General features: G+C 42.1%; 1 pseudogene; it reads right to left on the bottom strand.

The window, feature by feature from the left end:
* Window positions 1-2047: 2047 nt before the first annotated feature.
* Window positions 2048-14067, bottom strand: LOC141287093 (interferon-induced very large GTPase 1-like; annotated as a pseudogene).
* Between the last annotated feature and the right edge of the window lie 8976 nt (window positions 14068-23043).

The following is a 23043-nucleotide window of genomic DNA, read 5'->3' as shown; positions in this document are numbered from 1 at the left end:
GAGCTTTTCCCGTTCTGACCACTGGCCAAAAGACGATCTGCCCTCGAGCAGAGCCCCCCATACCAGTCGACTGCTTTCCACGGTTTCAGGGCTGTGACACATTTCTGATTGACCGTGAGACGAAGCCGACCGGACGGCCACGCTTGACGCGGGACGCGCGCTTTCAGCCAGAACTGCAGTGGGCGCATACATAGCAGACCCAGCTGCAGAACTGATGACGCTGAGGCAATGAGACCCAGCATTTTATGAAATTTTTTGAGCGGGACGGACGCGCCGCAGCGGAACGAGCCCACTGTGTGCTGAATGTCCGCTGCGCGCTGTGATGACAGCCACGCTATCATTGACAGCGAGTCCAATTCTGTGCCCAGGAAGGAAGTTTTCTGACTGGGGGACAGGGAGCTCTTCGCCCAATTGACTCTGAGACCCAAATTCTCGAGGTGATCGAGTAACATGGTCGTATGCTGTACAAGCACTGAGCGAGACTGCGCTAGAATCAGCCAATCGTCCAAATAGTTCAGTATGCGCACGCCTTTCAGTCTGAGAGGAACGAGCGCTGCGTCCATGCACTTCGTAAATGTACGGGGTGCCTGGGACAAACCGAACGGCAGGACTGTGTACTGATATGCCTGGCTATCGAAGGCGAATCTCAAATATCGCCTGTGACGTGACGCTATCTGTATTTGAAAATACGCGTCTTTCAGATCCACTGACACGAACCAGTCTCCTTGGCGAACTTGCGCGAGGATTTTTCTGGTCGTGAGCATCCTGAACCGACGCTTCACCAGCGCTTTGTTCAGTTGCCTTAGATCTAATATGGGTCTGAGACCACCGTCTTTTTTCAGTACCAGGAAATATCTGCTGTACAGCCCTCCTTTGCTTTGAGCTTGAGAAAGGGGCTCTATGACCCCTTTGCTCAATAGTTTTGCCACTTCGGCGCGAAGCAGGTGTGCTGCTTCTGTCTGCATTGTGGTCTCGACACGCGCTATATAGCGGCGCGGGCGTTGGTGAAACTGTAGCGAATAGCCTCCTTTTATAATGTCCAGCACCCATTTCGAAACCCCTGGAAGCTTTTCCCATGCGTTTGCATGAATAGCTATAGGTTGAATACGAAGCGAGCTCCGTTCGTTCAGTAACGGAGTGGTTTCGGTGTGCTGTGGCACAAGAGACGTGCTCGTGACATTCGGGGCGTGAGCGCTGATAGCGGGAACTATTATGTCTGTGTGTGGATGTGGTTGTGTGGCAACAGGCACATTTAACACACTGCAAACACCGTTCGCCTGCATATAGGGAACGCCTTTTGGTTTCGTTTTTACAGAAACCTTGGGGCGTGCATAATGTGATGTCTGTGGGCACTGAGAAGTGGGTTTTTTTTTACGTTCGTACTGTTCCCGGGTCAATTTGACCCACCTATTTTAATGTTCTAGGGCAATTCTACCGACCCAAAATTGTGCAATTTCTTGGTTATATTTTGTTATTTTAGTTTTTTACTAGCCTATGATGTCATGGGTTTGGGCTGCGGTGTTTTCCTTTCTCCACTTGATGTCGCTGTCTTTTCCCTCCACACTCCATACCTCATCACGAACACCTGTCATTCCCTGATCACACAGCTGTCTCCTATCACCCAGCACTATATTAGTCTCCCCTTTCCCACCACTCTTTGAGTTTGGATTGTTTCCTGTTCCTGTCTACAGTGTTTGTGTATCCTGCTCCTGTCAAAACCCTGTCGTGTGTGCCGTGTTGGCCTTTGGTTTGTTTATTCGTTTGTTTATTTGTGTTTATTTAATAAATATTCTCCTCACCTGCATTTGGACCCGGACCTCATTTCAGCTCGTGACAAAAATATTATACCACACCATTTGGAATCCTGCACAGGGATCCAGGCCCACATAAAAAGAAGTACATTTTCAATAAAATGATGGTATTTTTATAATATAACAAATTTTAGTTAAACAAATTGTTGAAAAAAAAAATGTAACAAGTGGTTTAATCTGAAGCCCTGCTGTATGGGTTTTCATTGGGAAAGTTTGTCTAGGAGTGTAGTATCCACCTAACTATCAATTGCGTCCTCTTTTGTGTATTGTCTCCAGTCTTCTGGGATCACACCTTTCCCCTGAAATAATTTATCATAATGCTTTTCCAGATCATTCTGAAATTGGCACACAAACCACTTCCAGTAGGGCAGCTCAGAAAGGTCAGGGGTGATGCTCCAGTCTGCATAAATTCCTTCTGCTTTTCTGTAGTTTTTAAATGGAAACCACTTACCCGATGACTTAAAAGTTTTACCACTTGTCACTACAGTTGAGCAAAACTCTGTACAAAAATTATTTGTTCTTTTGTGATAGAAGCCATTGAGTCATCAATACGATAGAAAGGAACACTGTGGTCTCCAGGATTATCTTCTATGGTGTTGGTGCAGGTGGCTTTACAGAACGGACACTGAACCCAACAGCACTGACAGAAGTGATCAATCAGAAGCTCATCTGGCCTGTCCTTATAGTCCAGCTTCCACAGAAAGTCTTTGAAATTACCACTTATATCAGAAATAATTGCAGGGAGCTCTTCTTATTTCATATTCTATGCGTTTCACATTAACACCATTATGTTTCACTCCACTGAGGTCTTTCACAGAGAAGACCAGTACATCTGAGAGCTGCTGTGTGAAACTCTCCAACCACAAATAAACATCTCCTCTGTTCAGATGAACATGTTCAGTAGATTCATGAGCTGCTTTTATGATCTTCTGCTGCAGGAGTTTAATGTTCTCCTTCATCTTGGGTAAAACACTGACATTGAACTTATCAGTGATGTATCGACTGACTTCATCGCTGATGAAACTCTTGAAGTGATCTTTGGGATTATGAATGTAGTTCAAGTAATTGTTAAAATCCTCCTCTTCCGCCAGTGTCTTCAGGATGTGTTTCTCCAGATTTGATCTGTTTCCATTCAGTGATTCACAGTTTGATCTCATTTCATCTGCAACATCTCTGGCAGTCATCTTGTACACACTCTGCTCAATTTGCTTTTTAAGTTTCTGACAGATGATCTCTCCAAAATGGCAGCTGATGTTGCTCCACGACAATATTTCTGGAAAATTCTATAATACTCTTCTTTCTTCTTCTTAACATATATTACAGGATCATTGGCTTCCCTGAACAAATTGTGCTGTTCAGTGATCATCTTGTTCGCTTTCTTACAGATGGAAAGGACTAAATAAATGAAGAATTCATTCTTAAACATATATTTTACTGGTCCTTCCTCATGTTCTGTTACTTTTTTCTTGATGCAATCTGTCAGTTGTTGTATGTAGCTGATGTTGTAGCCCATTTTTGAAATGTTAAATGATTTAATCAGTTTGTCTGTCTGCTGAACAACATCTGATACTAATGTTCGTATCTGGGTTTCATCATCTTTAGACAGAATGTAACCAAACCTCTCTTTAGTTGATCTGTAGACAGTGGTTAAAGCTCCCTTTAATCCAGAAAATCTCTTTAATAGTACATAATCTGAATAACTGGGCACAGACAAAATATCCCCCCAGTGGTCTACAGGAAGACCTTCATAGGTGCCACTTAGGATCTTTTGCACATCTTTTATTATGTCTATGTCTTTGATTGAAGGCTTTTTTGGGGGGATCCAATTCATCCACTCATTCCAAAACAAACTAAACTGACTCTTCAGTTTTTCTTCATCATTTGTTTTGCCTTTGAGTTTTAAGGCAAGTTCTTTGCTCTTTTCATAGTAAGTGTTTTCATGATTTGTTTTCTCAGCAGCCATCTTTTTCTTCTGATTTTCTTGTGGAAAAATATCATTTAATTTCTTATGTGTTTCTCTCACAATGTTTTCCTGAAGCTCTTTGATTTTAATTTCAAATGATTTTTTCCACTGAATGAGTATATCCTTATCTGTGTCTTTTTCAAAGAATTCAGACATTTATTTTTCCACTTCTTCACTTGTCTTCTTCAGTTCCCTATGAAGATCATTTTTCTCAACCTCATGAATTGCTTCATTTTCTATTTTGTTGTGTAGTTCCCTTCCGGGAACTCAACACTGCGTCATCAACGCTTTGGGGAATGCCATTGGCGAACCCGCCTCTGAATCAGTCTGTAGCCAATAGAACGACGGGAGTGACGTCACCGGCGCGGTGACGTCAGCGACCAGGAAGTATATAAGCACGTGCGTTTCAAACCGGCTTCAGCTTTTGTCATTCAGCGAAGCGCTCTATGTTGGTCTGTCTGTCTGGGTATTCATTGCTGTTTTTTGTGCCAGTTTTGCACAGCTTTTGTTTGAGCAATGTCTGCCAAAAAGGGGAAAAAGTTTGATGTTTCTAAGGCGGTTCAGCAGCCACACAGAATGTGTGTTCCTCCCTGCCAGCGATTCATCGTTGGTGGGTACACACACAGGATGTGTGTGTTCTGCTTGGGAGCGGTCCGCAGTGTGAGCATCTTCCACTGCGGGTGCTTCGTTCCCGGAGGGCTCTCTTCGAGGAGGGAGCCTTCACCAGCGTTCCTCGCGGGTCTGGCCCCGCTTCCGCCGAGGCGGAGCGGCAGCTGCACTCGTGGGGTTCGCAGCTCGATCTGTTGGAGGGTATGGAGACGTGTGATCCCCTATCTCCTTCCTCACCCAGCAGATCGGTTGATCTCCTCCTGGATGCGGAAGCCCGCACTGCGGTTTCTTCCCCCCGGGAGGAGGTCTCAACACTTCTCTTATCTTCCTCCGAGGAGGTTGATGTAGAGAGTGTTGATCTCCCTCAACCGCCTATGAAATCCCCCCAATTTGAGGAGCTCCTGGAGGTGGTAACTCGTGCGGTAGCCAGACTCAACATCAGCTGGCCCGCCGAGCAATCTCATGAGCCGCCAGAAAGCAAACTAGATGAACGCTTTCTGCGGACACGCAAGCCACCTCCAGGGCGGAGCCTTCCGTTTTTCCCTGACTCAGTCGTTGCGGTCGTCAGCAGGTACCAGGAGGCCCGCAGACAAACTGCAGCTTTCCAGCAATACCTCCCTCGCCGTGTCTTTTCCTCTGGGGCTGCTGGACGGGAGCAGCCCCAGCCGCGTACCAGCTCCTCACGCCGCGAGGCGCAGAAAGTCAGCGTTGCTACCCGCACCCCTCCTGACAGATCAAGGGGGCGGGGTAAGCAGCGCTCCAAGTCGGGGGCCTCCAAGACTAGGCCCGACCTGAGGGTCATGCTTCAGTCGAAGAGGTCCTCAGCTAAACAGCCCTGACTGCTGTGGCTCAGGGCCGTTGAGGGCAGCCCCTCTCGGGGGGAAATGGGGTTCACCACATTATATGGTGCCCATTTCTCCTCGGGGCCCTCAGGAGACCAGTCAGCTAACCCTGCCAGTGTTTCAGGGCACGACAGTCTCTCACAAACCTCTGCTGGTGGTCCCGCCCGGCAACGTAGCGGACCCAGTAAGTTTGTCACCCCCACGGGGGTCCTCAGAGCAGTTAGTTCAGGTGTCGCCTGCCAGTCAGCTGTTACAGGCCACCGAATTAATTCCTCAAAGTTTACCAGAAACCAGCCTCGAGAGTGTATGGATGCTGCTCTGGCTCCCCTGCGACTCCAGGGCATCCGTATACTCAACTACATAGACGACTGGCTGATTTTAGCCAGCTCAGAACAGTTAGCGGTTCAGCATCGAGATGTTGTTCTCGCTCACATGGAAGCTTTGGGGTTGAGACTCAACACCAAGAAAAGTGTGCTGTCTCCATTACAGAGAACCACTTATCTAGGTGTCGTATGGGATTCGACCACGATGCAGGCACGTTTGTCTCCTGCTCGGATCGAGTCGATCCTTACTGCAGTAAATGCGGTCAAGCTAGGCCTGTCACTCACTGTCAAACAGTTTCAAGTACTGTTAGGTCTTATGGCAGCAGCAGCCAACGTAATACCTTTTGGCCTGCTGCACATGAGGCCGCTACAGTGGTGGCTCAAGACCAAGGGTTTTTCCCCGAGGGGAAATCCCTTCCGCAAGATCAAGGTCACGCGGCGATGCCTTCGTGCCTCGAACATGTGGAAGAAACCTTGGTTTCTGTCTCAGGGCCCGGTTCTGGGAGCTCCGTGTCGCCGCGTCACGCTAGCGACGGATGCATCCCTCTCCGGGTGGGGAGCGGTCATGAGTGGCCGCTCGGCCTCCGGCCTGTGGACCAGTCAGCACCTCTCATGGCACATAAATTGCCTGGAGATGCTGGCGGTTTTCAAGGCGCTGAGGCACTTCCTCCCAGACCTGAGAAACCGCCATGTGTTGGTCCGCACCGACAACACAGCAGTGGTCTATTATATCAACCACCAGGGAGGTGTGCGGTCACGCCCCTTATGCAAGCTGGCGTCCCATATCCTCCTGTGGTCCCAGGGGAAACTCCTCTCACTGAGTGCAGTTCACATTCCTGGGCATCTCAACGTGGGGGCAGACGTCCTGTCGAGGCAGGGGCAAGTAAAGCCCGGGGATTGGATGCTTCACCCACAGGTGGTGAAGCAGATATGGAGAGTGTTTGGCCAGGCTCAGGTGGACCTCTTTGCAACTCAAGAGACATTGCAGTGTCCCCTCTGGTACTCTCTAGTGCCTCCAGCTCCACTTGAGCTGGACGCCATGGTACAGACGTGGCCGAGGCTCCGTCTGTATGCCTTTCCGAGTTCTAGAAAGAGTACGCCGGTATGGAGTCAGTCTACTGTTAGTAGCCCCATACTGGCCGACCCGAGTATGGTTCTCAGACATCATAGCCCTCCTAGACGGCTCTCCGTGGGAGATTCCGATCAGAAGGGATCTTCTTTCTCAGGCTGGGGGCGCAATCTGCCACCCCCACCCAGAGAAGTGGAAACTATGGGTGTGGCCCCTGAGGGGGCGCATCTCATAAGTGAGGGTCTCTCAACTGAGGTTGCTGAGACCATCCTTCACTCTAGAGCTCCCTCTACAAGGAAACTTTATGGCCTGAAGTGGAAGCTCTTCACTTCATGGTGTAGAGAGTGACACGCTGACCCAGTTCACTGCCCGGTTGGTACAGTGCTGGAGTTCCTGCAGTCTCGCTTCTCCACCGGGTTAGCCCACTCCACCTTGAAGGTTTACGTGGCGGCTTTATCGGCCTTCCACGCCCCTCTCGGTGGCCTATCATTGGGTAAGAACCCCCTGGTCATACGGTTCCTTCGCGGTGCACTCAGGTTGAGGCCTCGGATGAACCCTAGAATCCCCACGTGGGATCTCGCTGTGGTACTTGAAGCCCTCTGTAGGCCTCCATTCGAGCCCTTAGAGGAGATTTCAGATTGCTTCCTTACTATTAAGACGGCGCTGCTGTTGGCTCTTACTTCTCTGAGGAGAGTAGGAGACCTTCAGGCCCTTCAGTGGCCCCTTCATATATTGACTTTGCGCCTGGTTTGGCCAAAGCATTCCTCTACCCTAGACCTGTTGGTCTGTTACGGTCCCCCTAAGAGGGGGCTCCCTGCAACGAAACCGACTATCAGTAGATGGATCGTAGATGCCATAACTACTGCCTATGAGTCCTCTGGCCTCCCATCACCGATGGGCGTCAAGGCTCACTCTACTCGAGGCATGGCGGCCTCGAAAGCTCTGATGGCAGGTGTCCCTATCCAGGACATCTGCAGTGCGGCGGGTTGGTCTACACCCTTGACCTTTGTTAGGTTCTACGAGCTAGACCTACGAGCCACTCCAGGCTCCTCTGTCCTGAGCTGACAGGAGTTATACCTCGTGAGCCTGAGGGCCGAGGTAGAAGTTCCCTCTTTGCTGGGTACCCCCCAGGCAGAGATGTAATTTCGCTCGCGTCCTGGCAGTTTCCCAGGCGGAGCCCATGTCAGTGCCCTGGCCAGAAGTTTCCAGGCACTATTTGTGTCCCCCTTGTCTGGGTGCACCCCGACAAAGGACTATTGTCTCCTCGTGTGCCCAAGGGCCGAGGACGACTCCTTCCTCTCAGTCTGGTTGGTCACCAGACAGAGGTCTCCACCTCGTGAGACCGAGGGCCGAGGTGTTTTTACATTCCCTCTTCGCTGGGCACGTCCCAGGCAGAGATATAATTCTACTCGTGTCCTGGCAGTTTTCCAGGTGGAGCCATTCCAGTGCCCTGGCCAGAAGTTTCCAGGCACCACTTGGGTCCCTCTTGATCCGGGTACGCCCCGACAAAGGACCATCTTTTCTCCTCGTGTGCTCGAGGGCCGAGGAGAACCCCCTCTCTGGCTGGTGACCAGACTGGGGTGTATGACCAAAATCTCGTGAGCCCGAGGGCCGAGGTTTATCCATCTTCGCTGGGTACGTCCCAGGCAGAGATGTAATACCGCTTGCGTCCTGGCAGTTTCCCAGGCGAAGCAACCTGGTGTTCTGGTACCCCCAGACACCTCTTGTCCCTCTACGTCTGGCTGGTCCCCAGACAGAGGTGGACTCTCTCTCCTCGTGTGCCCGAGGGCCGAGGCGGATCAGATCCCTCTTCGCTGGGAGTTTCCCAGGCAGAGATGTAATTCCACTCGCGTCCTGGCAGTTTTCCAGGCGGAGCCAATCCAGTCCCTCCCGTGCTGGCTGTTCCCCAGACGGAGTTTGGACTATTTCCTCGTGTGCCTGAGGGCTGAGGTACACATCATACTTCCTCTTCGCTGGGTGCGTCCCAGGCAGAGATGTCATCCCACTCACGTCCTGGCAGTTTTCCAGGCGGAGTTCTTCTGGTCCCTCTTTTGCTGGTGTCCCCAGACAGAGCGACCACTTTCCTTGCGAGCCCGAGGGCCGAGGTATATACCATCTCCCTCTTGCTCTGGCATTATTCCGGACAGAGGTGTAATATTTCTCACGTCCTGGCAGTTTCCCAGGCGGAGAACCATCAGTGCCCCTCAGGTATCTTCTGGCACTGCCCTCTCGCTCTGGGCTGGTCCCCCAGACAGAGGGATATTCTCTCTTGTCCTGGTAACCCCAGGCAGAGAGCTCTTCCTGGCCTGATCCACCAGAAGCAACGGTTTCCTTGTTCATTTCCCAGACAAACACCACTGGGCAGGAACTTGGAATTCTGGATAGTTGGTATATCGTTCCCCAAAGCGTTAATGACGCAGTGTTGAGTTCCCGGAAGGGAACGTCTTGGGTTACGTATGTAACCCTGGTTCCCTGAGGGAACGAGACACTGCGTCTCTGACCATAATTTGCTTCATTCCTGGAAGCTGAAGCCGGTTTGAAACGCACGTGCTTATATACTTCCTGGTCGCTGACGTCACCGCGCCGGTGACGTCACTCCCGGCGTTCTATTGGCTACAGACTGAATCAGAGGCGGGTTCGCCAATGGCATTCCCCAGGGGCATTCCCCAGGGTTACATACGTAACCCGAGACGTTTGTTCTCGGTTTCCATCATGACACTGCGAAGCCTTCAGGACCACTTGCTGTATTGTGTCTCCAGTTTCCTGTAGGCTGAAATCTCCAGAGAATTCCTAAAGCTGAAGACAAACTGTTCCTTCTTCAAAGCCTCCCAGAGATCTTTAATACGGTCATTTAAGTGTGTCAGTGTCATTCCATGGTTTTTTTTTTTTTTTTGTATTTTTTTTAGGCTTGAGACATAATTGTTTCCTTTAATTGCTGAATATTCTCACAGTACTTTGGGTTTGGTGGTGCCATGGGTGGGCTACCCTCCCAGAGCTGAGCAAAATACTTCACATCTTTCTTAACATCAAATCTAATGACATCACTGAAAAATTTTGCATCATAGACTTCATCTTTAGCAGCAAGTTTTGTCATCTTATCCAGTGTCTCCTGCAGTCGTCTCCTTCCCTCCATGTTTTTCTCTCCAGCTGTGATGTCTGAAACGTTCTGATGCACAAACACACAACTGGGATTCAGTCTGACCTTCTTCATCCTCATGAAGGCCTGAACAAAAATCTGAAGAATGTCCTGCATCTCAGATGGGTTTTCTCCAAAGATGTTGATCAAGGTCAGATTTCCAAGACCTACAACAAATGTGGCCAATTCATTGTCATGAACTCTTGTTGATCCTCCAGCCAGTTCTAGAGCACGAAGACCCTCAGTATCAACAACCAGAATATAGTCAAAGTTCATCTGTGTTTTCATCTCATCTGACACTTTGACCAGCTGCATGAAAGCTCCTCTGGTGCACCTGCCAGCACTGACGGCAAACTGGAGTCCAAACATGGCATTCAGCATGGTGGATTTCCCAGAGCTCTGAAGCCCTAAAACTGACAGCACAAAGACTCTCTGGTCTCCCAGTTTCTGGATGAGTTGATCTAGAACAGCAGAGATCCAGATCACAGGAACATGAGCAGCATCTCCATCCATCAGCTCCAGTGGAAACCCAGAGATCATCATCTCTGCTGCAAAACTTGGGAGAGAAGAGAAGTGAACCTGCAGGTCTTCCTTAATCTTCCTCACTGATGAACACGATTCATAGATCTGACCGATCTCCCTCATGATGTGCTGCAAACCAAAGGCTGCAGCTTGTATTTCCTCATATATGCTCTCAAGTTCTGCCTGTTCAGGTTGGAGTTGTTCAGATTTATTATGATTCTCTTTGAGTTTTAAAACTGTTAACTACTTTTCATCATACTTGTTGCGTAGAACATAAATATCAGCTGATATATATTCATGAGTTAATTTCTTTAATATAGAACTTCATAAATTCACTGATCTTCCTGCTGCTGTTGACGTATTTTCTTCATTTCTGTGTGTTTTCTACTGATATCTATTTCTGTCTCATCTGCTCGAGGTCGATGTAGTTCTTTGTTCTTCTGACTCCACTGATGCCACAGTTTCCCCTGATGAGGCAGAAATGATTCTTTGATTTTTCTTAAATCTTTCTTCACCAGTAAACTGATCATCTGCTGTGCTGCTTCTCTTCCTCTCCTGCAGTCATCATCATCTTCCTCATCTACTCTGATATCTGAGTGTTTGAACACATTTTCAAGTCTGAAAGTGGAAGATGATTCTGAGAGACAATCATTTATAGCTTTTCTGAGGTCTTCAGATACATCTGACTGATTTCTGTTTTTTAGACCAATTTTGAATTGTCCCTTTTTTGTCTCAATTAAACAAGATTCATCCTCAGTAAAAAGGCAAATTAATGGCTTATTGTATCTAAACAGGTTTTGTATCTTTGCTACATGTTTGTCATTCTTGTCCAGTCGTGGTAGAAGAACAACATTGACTGAGGCCTTTTCATTGAGGATCTGCAGCTGTCTCTCATGGTCTCCTGCATCACCGTGTAGATAACAGAACACAACACAGTCAGTGAATTTATCATTATATGTTCCAGAGGGGCAGAACCAGGAGATCTCCACCACTCCATCCATCAGGGCTCTGGTTCTGCTGCTGCCTGGGCAATTCCTGTGGAAAAACGTGTCGTGTTTCTTATTTATCAGACTGTTCATCAGCTGAGACTTGGATGAAGACACAGAGCCAAACCTGAAGAAAGACACCATTGGAGTTTCTGCCTTGTAGATCGGCTGGGTTTGACTGATGATTTCATTGTTGGCGTTTTTCATCTTCCAGCTCTTGTTGATTTGTCTGAATGTCCAGAGAGGAAACTCAATCTGTCGTGTGAATGGATCAGGAACAAGCAGAGGCAGAGCGTACTGACACTGGGACAGTTTATTCACCATCAGCTGCTTCAGGAAACCATCAGCACAATGAAACACAGCCATCTGAACATCCATTGGGTCAATTCGTTCAGATTGACTTGTTTCTTTGTTAGACAAAGACATTGCTTTGAAAATATCACACTCATCTTCAGATGAGGGATTGTCTTTTCGTTGTGTGTGATCTTCCTCAGTATTCTCTTTAGTTGAATAGACACGATGAAGTAGTTTGTCTGTCTAAGTAGATACGATGAAGTAGTTTGTCTATCTAGATATTGCGCAGACCAGGTAAGGTGAAGTACAGTTTGCCTATCTGAAGGCTGCCGCAAATACATTGCGAGGACCAGGTAAGGTGAAGTATAGTTTGCCTATCTGACGGCCGCCGCAATATTCTCAGCAAAACTGAGAGAGCGCGCTGAAATAAATTAAAAGTGAAAGTGTGGGTCATGAGTTTCGGTCTGTCCCGTGGTGAGGTGAATATCTGTATATATTATCTGTGATTTTAATTCCTTTTTATGTCTGTGCTACGTCCGAACAGACTGCATTATTTTATGTATAATCATTTTACTGTGCTAATTAATTTACAGAGTATAGTCTGACTATCTGTACTGACGTAAGATGATTTTTATGCTTTTTATGTGATGTGATGTGATGTCCTATTGTGATTTTAATTCATTTTTATGTACAGCACTTTGAATTACCATTGTGTATGAAATGTGCTATATAAATAAACTTGCCTTGCATTGCCTTAGTTTTAATGTATCTTGCTCTGTAGTTCATCATAAATATGTTTCGTATGAAAGTCTGAACCATTTCCTTCTCAGCACAAGACTCATGGGACTCTAATGACTGTGCTGTTATCAGAAGAGCATCTGCAGATGTCAGTTTACAATGCCTGCCTTTAAGATGAAGTCTATCAAAGATATACTTTGATCTTTTGATAATTTCTTTTCCTTTGTCTTGTTCAGATCTTATTTCTTCTTCTGAAATCAATCCCTGTAAATGAAACAGCGTAATTGATTGGTAATTTGCAGTAAAGAACATTATTCAAGCTCAAATGTCCACAGATTACAAAAGGCTCTGGAAAATTAATATAAATTCTTGTTCTATTTAAAGGAAATGTAATATAAACATGAGGGTTTCTCAATATTTTTCTATTGTGTTATATGTGTATACCTTTGGACCTGAATTGAGTTGTTTTGAGCATTCCTGTAATCACAAATTAACAGAGCAATCGCAACTGAACAAGTATGTTTTCTCGTTTTATGTGAAATAATGACAAATATCAGTATGATTTAGCATCACTGTTGTGAACTACTGACACAAATTAATCAATTACTGTCAATGCAACATTTTTTTTTAAATATAAAATATTTAATGTTGGTGTCACAATCTGCACACAGACCAAAAGTTTGAAGATCCAAATGCAGCCTTCATTAACAACTATCAATTTCTATTTTGAACATAGGCGTGAAAATGCATTATCCAAAGTTACATTTTTATCATTCATAAATGAAAACATTTTGTAACAGGATTTTCATGTACAATTTATGCAATGTCTGATTTTAAAATGTTTGTTTAAAGGATGAATTTTTAGATTTTAAAACCCTCATGTACTGTTCGATTTTAGTTACTTCCTGCACGGTCTGGGTAAAATTGACCCTAACTGGATTCAATACAATTTGCCAAAAATCACACTATGAAAAACAACAAAGACTCAGGTACTAACAGTAAACTTTTTATATGAATACTCATCAAATATCAGAAAAAAAATCATATTGGAACATATGATGTATGAATATGTTTCTAAACATTTTTTTTTTTTTTTTACAGTTTTGTTTTGACAAATTTTGAATATACACAGTATGCTGACTTTTTTGCAGGGTGGTTTTAACTTGTTTTTGTTGTTTTGCATTTGTTGCTCAAAACATCAGAACTGAACAATTTAATATTGCTGTATAATGAACAAAAAAACATTCACACAGCACACAGCAAATGCATGCTTTCTGCATACAAATTTCTTGCACTTCACACACATGGTTCTGGTTTTGCTGTCACGTTTGGATGGGCACACATCACATCTCTTCCTTTTTTTCCTGACATCTCTGCTCACTTCTTCGTTTTCTGTGGAACTGACTCTGGATCCACCTGCTTGCACTGACTCAACAAAAGCTGAAGCCGCTGGAGATCGAGGTGGACAGGTGCGTCTCTGGATCTCAGGCGTGATGAGAGCTCTTCCCAGCTCTTCCAGGAACACCCGACGTTTGTTCAGCTTGCCCTCATTCCAGGTTGGGTCCATCTCTCTCCAGAGGATGAAGGCATTGTATGCTGACACGTCCAGGATGTTGTAGAAGATGACCAAAGGCCAACGGACAGTCTTGCGCTGACAGCTAAAGGAGGATGCAACTTTGTCCAAGTTGTCGACTCCACCTTTTGTGGAATTATAGTCCAGTATCATTTCTGGCTTCAGATCCACTCTTGCACTCAGTGATGCATCCTTATGCATTGTACTCTTTTTTTTTTTTTTTTTTTTTTTGGACAGTAGGAAACAACTGTTGCGTTATTTGAGAAAGCAAATTTTGACGAATACATCTTTCTGTGCTCCATGTTCAGAATCTCTCTGGGTAGCTCAGGTTTGTTTTTTGTTTTCATTGTCCCAATCAAAACACTTGGACTGGAGTTGAAGAGCAAATGTTATTTTGTGTCTGTACTGGTGCTTTTGAATAGCTGGCTATGTGGGTCAAAATGACCCACAAACATTACAAACGTATTGACTTTTCTTTATGTACATTTAACAACACATTAGCGTGTTGAAACTTTGCATGCATGTTCATGACCCTAAATGAGAAAAACCCACAAAATATCAAGAAAAAAAAAACATAGTTTTAATAGCATTTCAGATAGATTGCAAAAATAAATGACAGCTCATTTTTACCATCTGTAGCTGACAAAATATTTTTTTCTGTATTGAAATAAGTGGGGGAATTCTCTTTTTTTTTTTTGGCTTCCTAGGCTAGTAAAAAACTAAAATAACAAAATATAAACAAGAAATGTTACTATTTTGGGTCTGTAGAGTTGCCTTAGAGCATTAAAATAGGTGGGTCAAATTGACCCGGGAACAGTACGAACGTAACATTTTTTTTTTAGACAAGTCAAAACTCCTTTTTTTTGGCTTCCTAGGCTAGTAAAAAACAAAAATAACAAAATATAACCAAGAAATATTACTTTTTTGGGTCTGTAGAGTTGCACTAGAACATTAAAATAGGTGGGTCAAATTGACCCGGGAACAGTACAAACGTAACAAAAATTTTTTTAGACATGCCTAAACACATCTGCATGTTGAAACTTTGCATGCATGTTCATGACCCTAAATGAGAAAAACACACAAATTATAAAGAAAAACAAGATAGTTTTAATGGTATTTTAGATAAGTTGCAAATATAAATGATAGCTCATTTTTACCATTTGTAGCTGACAAAATATATTTCTGCATTGAAATAAGTGGGAAAATCAGATTTTTTTGGCTTCATATGTCACGTAAAGGAGCGCGGTCTGGGTCCAAATGCAGGAGAGTGTATTTAATTGACAATAAACAGATAAACAAACAAACAAACGGCCAACACGGCACACACGACTGGATCTGGGCAGGAGCAGGATTCACATAAAACTTGAAAACAGAGACAGGAAACAAACCATACGGAAGACAGGTTACAGGAAACAATGCAGACTCACCAGGGTAGTGGAAGTGTGGAGATTATAAAGAACAATCATAAGTGTTATCAGCTGGGGAAGACAGGTGACAATCAAGGCAGGTGCAACAATCAGGGAAGTGTAGTGCAGGGAAGGGAAAACAGCGACATCGTGTGGCGAAGGGAAAGGCAGCAGCCCAGAGTCATGACAATTTTTAGGAAAAAAAAAAAGATGTCAGGTGACAATGAAAGCGTTGAGGTTTATTGTAGTGTAACTGTGAAAAAATAGATGAAAAGCACCACTGATTCAGCAGTCCCAAACAGAACAAAAATGGCAGTTTTCTGGCCTTAATTTAAATGAAGCTCCTCTTTATGTAATTCCATAAATTCCCCTAATCTCTTTCTATATGACTGGATTGCTGGCTTTATTGCCAAGTAACTTGATGAAATTAGTCTTCAGTGACGGAGCAACAGTGCACACTAAATTTGACTGTAAGAGAAAGTAATGAAATTAAAAGTCTTTGTAATTAATCTTTTTCGCCTGTTATTCTGGCTGGAAGAATTGTTGTTATTGTTGTATTGTATTGTTGTAATTTTTTTGTTTTATAATAGGTCATTTAGAATTGCAAACTTATCTAGAACCTTTTTGTTTATTACAGTTTTTTACAGATGTTAGGACACATTTCTCAATATTTAGGTCACTTTTTCAAAACTCTTCACACAATTCTCCTAACCGACTTTCAGCTTGGCAAAGCAGTTCATTTCACATTCAAAATGCACTACAACTACCAAAACACTTTATTCAGGTCTCAAATAAACTCATTCTTCCAGAACACTAGCAAAGGTTGACAGCCGACAAACACACTTTGTCACCCACAAAACAATGACCTAAAAAACACTAATAGCATGTAGCATTACACAGTGTTTTCTTGTTTAAAACAAGGACACATCTCTGTTTATAATTGCAATATATATTGTTTGTAACTGCAATATATGTTACTGGAATGAATCAGACATGATGCAGAATTCGTCAATATTTTATGTTGTTTATTTATTTTTATTTGGGTCCATGTTTACATCACAATACAAACCTATTCAGCAGTTGTCTCCTTTTGTAATGGAATTGAAAGAGTAACACCTGTGTAGATGTTCATCTACAATGAGAATCAGCTGTGGCTGGTTAAACTGCATTTTTAGATTTGAAATATGTTTCAATAAAATATTGCTGCTGAATTTTGCTGTCTTTTTCAGTTTTGCATTATGTTATTGTTTTGAACATAAGTTTAACAGCTTTGAAAACAGTATTTCCTGTACGTGCAAAGATTTTTTGGCAGTTGTTGTGTCTGAGTGAGAAAAGAATTCATGAAATTTGAGAGATGTAGTCATTGAATGCATTTTGTGCCAAAACAATGATAATTGATCCTCAGTTTAGCCCACATAGACTTCTCACTGCTCACTGTGTGAAGAGTTTTGCAAAAGTGACCTAAGTATTGAGAAATGTGTCCCAGCGTCTGTAAAAACTGTAATGTCATTGTTCCCTCCTGAAGCTTTCTGTGTTTACTTTATATTTTCTGTTTCAATAAATTAAACTTAAGTTTGCCTCTTGGTTGCAAGTTTTTTTTTTTGTTTTTTGTTTTTTTTTTTTTGGAGCTGGGTCTGGACATAACTTCCCCGTATGTTTCACTCTCTGTTGTTACCTTTTCTTTTAACCCCTAGACATTCTGAACATTTACATTTACATTTACATTTACATTTATTCATTTAGCAGACGCTTTTATCCAAAGCGACTTACAATTGGGAATACAACAAATAATGAACAGCGATAATAACACAACGAGCAGTGGAATAAACCCCACTGTTTCATTTTATTGTTAGATAATTTGCGTATCTGCCCTATCTAGTCAAGCAATGCTATTTGATGATTTCTTGTCAATGTTTATATGCTTTTATTGCTGTAATAATGTGTGAGTGTGTGTGTGTGTGTGTGTGTGTGTGTGTGTGTGTGTGTGTGTGTGTGTGTGTGTGTGTACCTGGTATTCATCACGTTGTGGGGACCAAATGTCCCCACAAGGATAGTAATACCAGTAGATTTTGACCTTGTGGGGACATTTCTTTTTTTTTTTTTTTTTTTTTTTTTTTTTAGTTTAGTTTATTATTACAAGGACAATGCATATTAACATGACAAGTCAAAATATGCCAGAGTTAGCCAAAAGGCTAATTTTCATCTGCAGTCCTAGGCCAGATGTACAACAGGCAACCTAAAAATACAATGCAAATACAACAATTTAATCAAACATAACAAAATATAACATAATACAACAAACCCTACAAATTCCAAAAACAACACAAAAAAATTAATGTTGACATATTTGCATGCTAAAAAGCCAAGATTTAAAAGAAGAACGAAATTCATTATAACTATTTAATTCTCTAATTGACGTTGGGATGTCATTCCATTCTTTCGAGGCTTTAATTGAGAAGGCAGACTGACTAAAAGCAGTTTTTCTGAAATTAATAACACAGTCCCTTCTAAATGTTCCTCTAGTGAGACGACTGTTTTCTGATCTTAAACTCAGAAACTCACTAAGAGGTGGTGGGCCCAGGCCATTGAGAATTTTATAAGCTAAACAGCCATTTGAAAACTTAACCAAATTATCCCAACTCAACAGATTATATTTTGATAAAATTTTACAATGATGAAAGTGACGTGGTTTCTTATCAAACATTTTTAACGTTTGTTTATATAAAGTCTGTATTGGGAGCAAGGCGGAATGGTTGGCCTGAGACCAAGTAGTTAGACAATAATTCATATGCGAAAATATCATAGAATGCATAAACACTTTGGCAGCTTGGGTAGACATTGAATTCCTGATATATCGAAAATTGGATAAATTAAATTTTATTTTCTTAACAGTATGTAAAATCTGAGAATTAAACTTAAGTTTGGAGTCAATGATAATACCAAGATATTTAAGTTCAGAGACAATTTGAATTTTTTCACCGTTAATAAAAATATCCGGATCAACTGCAGAGTTGGTAGTTTTACTAAAAAACATACCAACTGTTTTGGAAAGATTTAACTGCAGGCTACAGTGATTTAACCATTCACTAATTTTAACCATAGCCTTCGTAAGTTTGGCTGCCACAGCTGCTTCTGATGTTCCATGAATATATAAAACAGTGTCATCTGCATACATTTGAACTCTCACTTCTGGGCACACACTTGGCAAGTCATTAATATACATGCAAAACAAAAGGGGGCCCAATATAGACCCTTGAGGCACTCCAGTGGATAACTGAAGAGGTTCAGAAAGATAGCTACCAATACGTACAATTTGTGATCGTTGAAAAAGATAAGATGCTACCCACTTTAGAGCATTATCTGAAAAATTAAAATGAGATAGTTTAGACAATAAAATATTGTGATTAACAGTGTCAAAGGCTTTCCTAAGATCTAAAAAAATAGCTCCAACAACCTTGTTCCTATCAAGCAATGATTTAATATTTTCGATAAAAAAACAGTTTGCTGTCTCAGTGGAGTGATTTGTCCTAAATCCAAATTGTAGTGGATGAAGGGAAAAAACTGAGTTATTCAAGTGATTCCTAATCTGTTGAGACACCCATTTTTCTAAAACCTTGGATATTACTGGCAAAATGCTAATAGGTCTATAATTGGAAATAATTTGTCTGTCTCCTGATTTAAATAAAGGGGAAACAATAGATAATTTCCAAGCATTTGGGAATTCCCCCAGAGAAATTGATTGATTTATAATTTTTGTGATGGGGATAAGCAAGGACGAACCTAATTCTTTCAACATTGTATTATCCATACCAAAGACATCTTTCGCTTTAGAAGTATTAAGTGAACTAATTAAGGATTCTATGTCTCTTTCAGAAGCGCTGGAAAACACGAGGCTATGTTCTGATGACAAGATAGGGCACTTACTAATATCTACGTGTGAGAAACCCTGTGCAATAGATGCAATAGATGCGAGTCTACAAAATAGTTATTAAAAGCTGTAGCAACCACAGTTGGATCAGAAATACTTTTCCCATCCAACACAAGATCAACAGGTTTACTGTCTTTATGTTCCTGCCCCAGAAATTTGTTTAATTGATCCCAAATCAATTTTGAATTGCCCCTTGCATTGTTTATAATAGTTAGAAAAAAGTCAGCCCTTGACTTTCTTAACTGAGATGTAACTTTATTCCTCAACATTGCAAAACGGTGTTTATCAGTACTTAATTTTGAATTATTAGCCTTTTTTTTTGCAAGATCACGTTCTTTCATCATATTAAGAATGTCCGCATTAATCCATGGGAGACTATTCTTAAAATTTCTTTTTCTAAATGTTTGGGTAAACTCCTTGATAAAATACTGTAGTCTACTTGTAAGCACTGTACTTCCATCATGTACATCTTTCCCAGCTAGCAAATCACTCCAGTTAAACCTGTTTATTTTATCTATAAACTGATCCCGTACTTTGTTGGGTATTCTAGATACTTCTTTCTCCTTGAGAGTTGAAACAGAAAACCTTTTGCTAGTTAACTTTCTTGTCACCAGAACTAAATTATGGTCAGATAGTCCAGTGATCATATTAAAGGATTTTGTAATTCTTTCTGGTTTATTGCAAAAGATTAAATCAATCTGCGTTTCAGTATTATGAGTTTTTCTTGTTGGACCCTTGACTACCTGTGTTAAATCAAAATTATCACATATTTGTTTAAGATGTTTCCTGGCTACTCTGTCTTCCCAATTAACATTAAAATCCCCCATTATTAATACCTCTTTTTCAAAGTTGAATCTAAGAAGCATACTACGAAAATTTTCATAAAAATCTACCTTGGCAGAGGGAGGGCGATAAATTACAATCAAACTAAAAAACATTTGTGGCGATACTGTAATTTTCAATCCAATACATTCCAAGTCATTATTTGACAAGTTAATTTCCTCACATTGAATACTATTTTTTATATACACCAAAACACCACCACCTTTAGATCTCACTCTATCATTTCTATAAATTTGATAACCTGGTATGGTGATGGCTGCATAAGGTGAATTCTCATGAAGCCAAGTTTCGGACAGACATAAGAAATCCAAATTAGAGTCCATTAACAAATGTCGTATTTGCTCATTTTTAGACATGAAACTACGTACATTCAAATGACCACCAAATAAGCCCTTTGGTTTTATGCTGGGGTCCCATAATATTTTAGAGTTGTTCACAGTTCTGAAGACGTTCCATTTTCTATTTTTCACTACTGCTCGATTTGTCGTCAACTTCCTGTTTTGATTTGTAGAACTTCCAATCGTAGCTAAGCTATCCATAACAGCATTACCTTCAGTAAAATGAGATTGTGACTGTGACAATTTTCGAATTGACAAGTCACTGCCTGCATCCTCACACCCACACGGCGATCTCTGTTGAACAACAGGGACGCCAGCAGGGCAAACAACATCTCCCTGGCTCCCCTCCAGCAAACTCCGCGAACCCCCGCAGAACACGCCATTCCTCCGGAACAAACCGCACTCCCCATCCAAAGCAGACGCACCAACCGCCGCCACGACGCCAACCACCGGAAGATCCACAGCGTTCGCCGAAGAAACAGAAGCCGGTATGTCAATCGATTGCACCAAAGCATAGCAATGTGATGATGAACGTACCTGTAGGTTTCCAAAGTTGCTCCTACTATAGATAGATGATACATGTGGCCCCGTCCGCGTTGGTACGCTGACTGGACCAGGGCATTGATGAATGTCGCCAGATAATAATAGACAAATTGAAATAAAGAAAGCGAGGCTTTGTTGTTGGCGTAGTACAGCTTTGTACATTCGTCCTGTTGTTTTATTGAAGAGATGTGGATGAATAAAAGTGATAGTCAAAGCATGTCTCCCGAAACCAAAGTGATTATTATTTGAACGGCTCGCCATCAAATGAGTTGCACAGGATAATCTTAAATCCTCATAAGGAAAAAAACTATTATTAAAATTTTGTCCAATAAAAATGGGGCTAAAATTACTTAAAATCAGCACATAAACGAGGAGTGCCAAAACTATCCCCGGCACACCCGCCGCCATCTTGAATTTTGGGTTACAGGTCCCCATGAGGAAACAGGCTTATAAATAATGCACAATGAGTTTTTTTGAGGAAGTAAAGGTGTGCACAATCTCCTGTGAGGGCTAGGTTTAGGTGTAGGGTAGGTGTAGGGCGATAGAAAGTACGGTTTGTACAGTATAAAAACCATTACGCCTATGGAATGTCCCCATAAAACATGTAAACCCAACATGTGTGTGTGTGTGTGTGTGTGTGTGTGTTGGAAGATTGCACTTAAGTAATTGACTAGACACTGGCATGATTGTTTCAATGCCTTTTTACTGATGTCTGCTTTGTGTGCATGCAGAAAAGTTTAACCATATTAAACCAAATATTAAACCATACAATCAGAAAGTCCAACAAGTCACAGCCTTACTGAGGTTTAAATTACTTTATTGCTTTATTACTTTATCATTATATTCCCACTTCTTCAAGTTCAGCCTAACATTGCAGCCTAAAAAAAACATTTATTTGACAAGAAATTATTTTAAATTTCAAATCCAGATGATATCTAGACTCACATCTAAGAGACCACATCTAAGCTGTCTTCCAGGTGATTGTGAAAGGCTTTTCAACGGTGAGAGATTGTGATGTTGCATCAAACTGCAACTCCTGAATCAGGGAGAGAGAAAGAGAGAGAGTTTATTAATTAATTATTAAATATAATCTTTATATTTAAATTACACTGTACATGTTGTAATATATTCACTTTATTAAATTACTCAAACTGAATCAAAATGAAATAAATTCCTTTTTTTTGTCCTCAAAATTGTATTAGTGGTTTTGACGTTATCAAGCTAAACTGTTCAGTATGTACAGTTGACTCTCTAGGTGAATAATTATATTTAAAAAAAAAACACAGTTTACCCTTTGGGAAGCTATAACAGGGTTGTTTAGAAAAGGGGCCTGTCCAAATTTACCCAAAATCCTGTAAAACCTAAAGGAAAACTCAAAACTTCACAAAACTACACCAGTCATAAACGTTACAAAACATAATATTTCTATGGTAAATTACCTGTATTTGCAAAAAAAAAAAAAAAAAAAATTGCTTGCTACATGATGTCTTTTTTATGATGTGCTTAAATGCATTAAAGTGCTTGAACCACGGTAATCACTGCTTGCAGCTATATTTCTAGTTATTGTTGTACAGTAGTTAGCGTTGTCGCAATAGTGTTAACTAATGTTTCACCACCAAAACAACTAAACGTACATATTTGGTTCTGCACCAGAAGCGGGAAATTAACATATGCTGCATTTATAATCGAATTAAATTCCATTGCTGCATTAGTAGCGTAAACAATACATTTGCCTGTAGGTAAATGTGTATACCTCTTTCTAATTAATCTGATTGGTTTATTGTTTAAAATTGTTGTTGATCTGCTGCACTACATATCTTAAGTTGAGCTATTTTTAACTTGACACGGTATCTTAAAACTTGAAAATGAGTCACTGAGAAAACAGTGATACGATCTGTAATGACCAAAGACACAGACAGACTGAATGTCATTTATTAGTCTGAGTACAAACACTTGCACAAACACACACACACGCACGCACACACGCACGCACACACGCACACACGCACACACACACACACACACACACACACACACACACACACACACACACACACACACACACACACACACACACACACACACATGTTGGGTTTACATGTTTTATGAGGACATTCCA

This window comes from Garra rufa, chromosome 1 (assembly GCF_049309525.1).
Source record: "Garra rufa chromosome 1, GarRuf1.0, whole genome shotgun sequence".
In the NCBI taxonomy this organism is placed as follows: domain Eukaryota; kingdom Metazoa; phylum Chordata; class Actinopteri; order Cypriniformes; family Cyprinidae; genus Garra; species Garra rufa.
The sequence above is the reverse complement of the archived record's forward strand: the minus strand, read 5'-3'. Positions and strand labels throughout refer to the sequence as shown.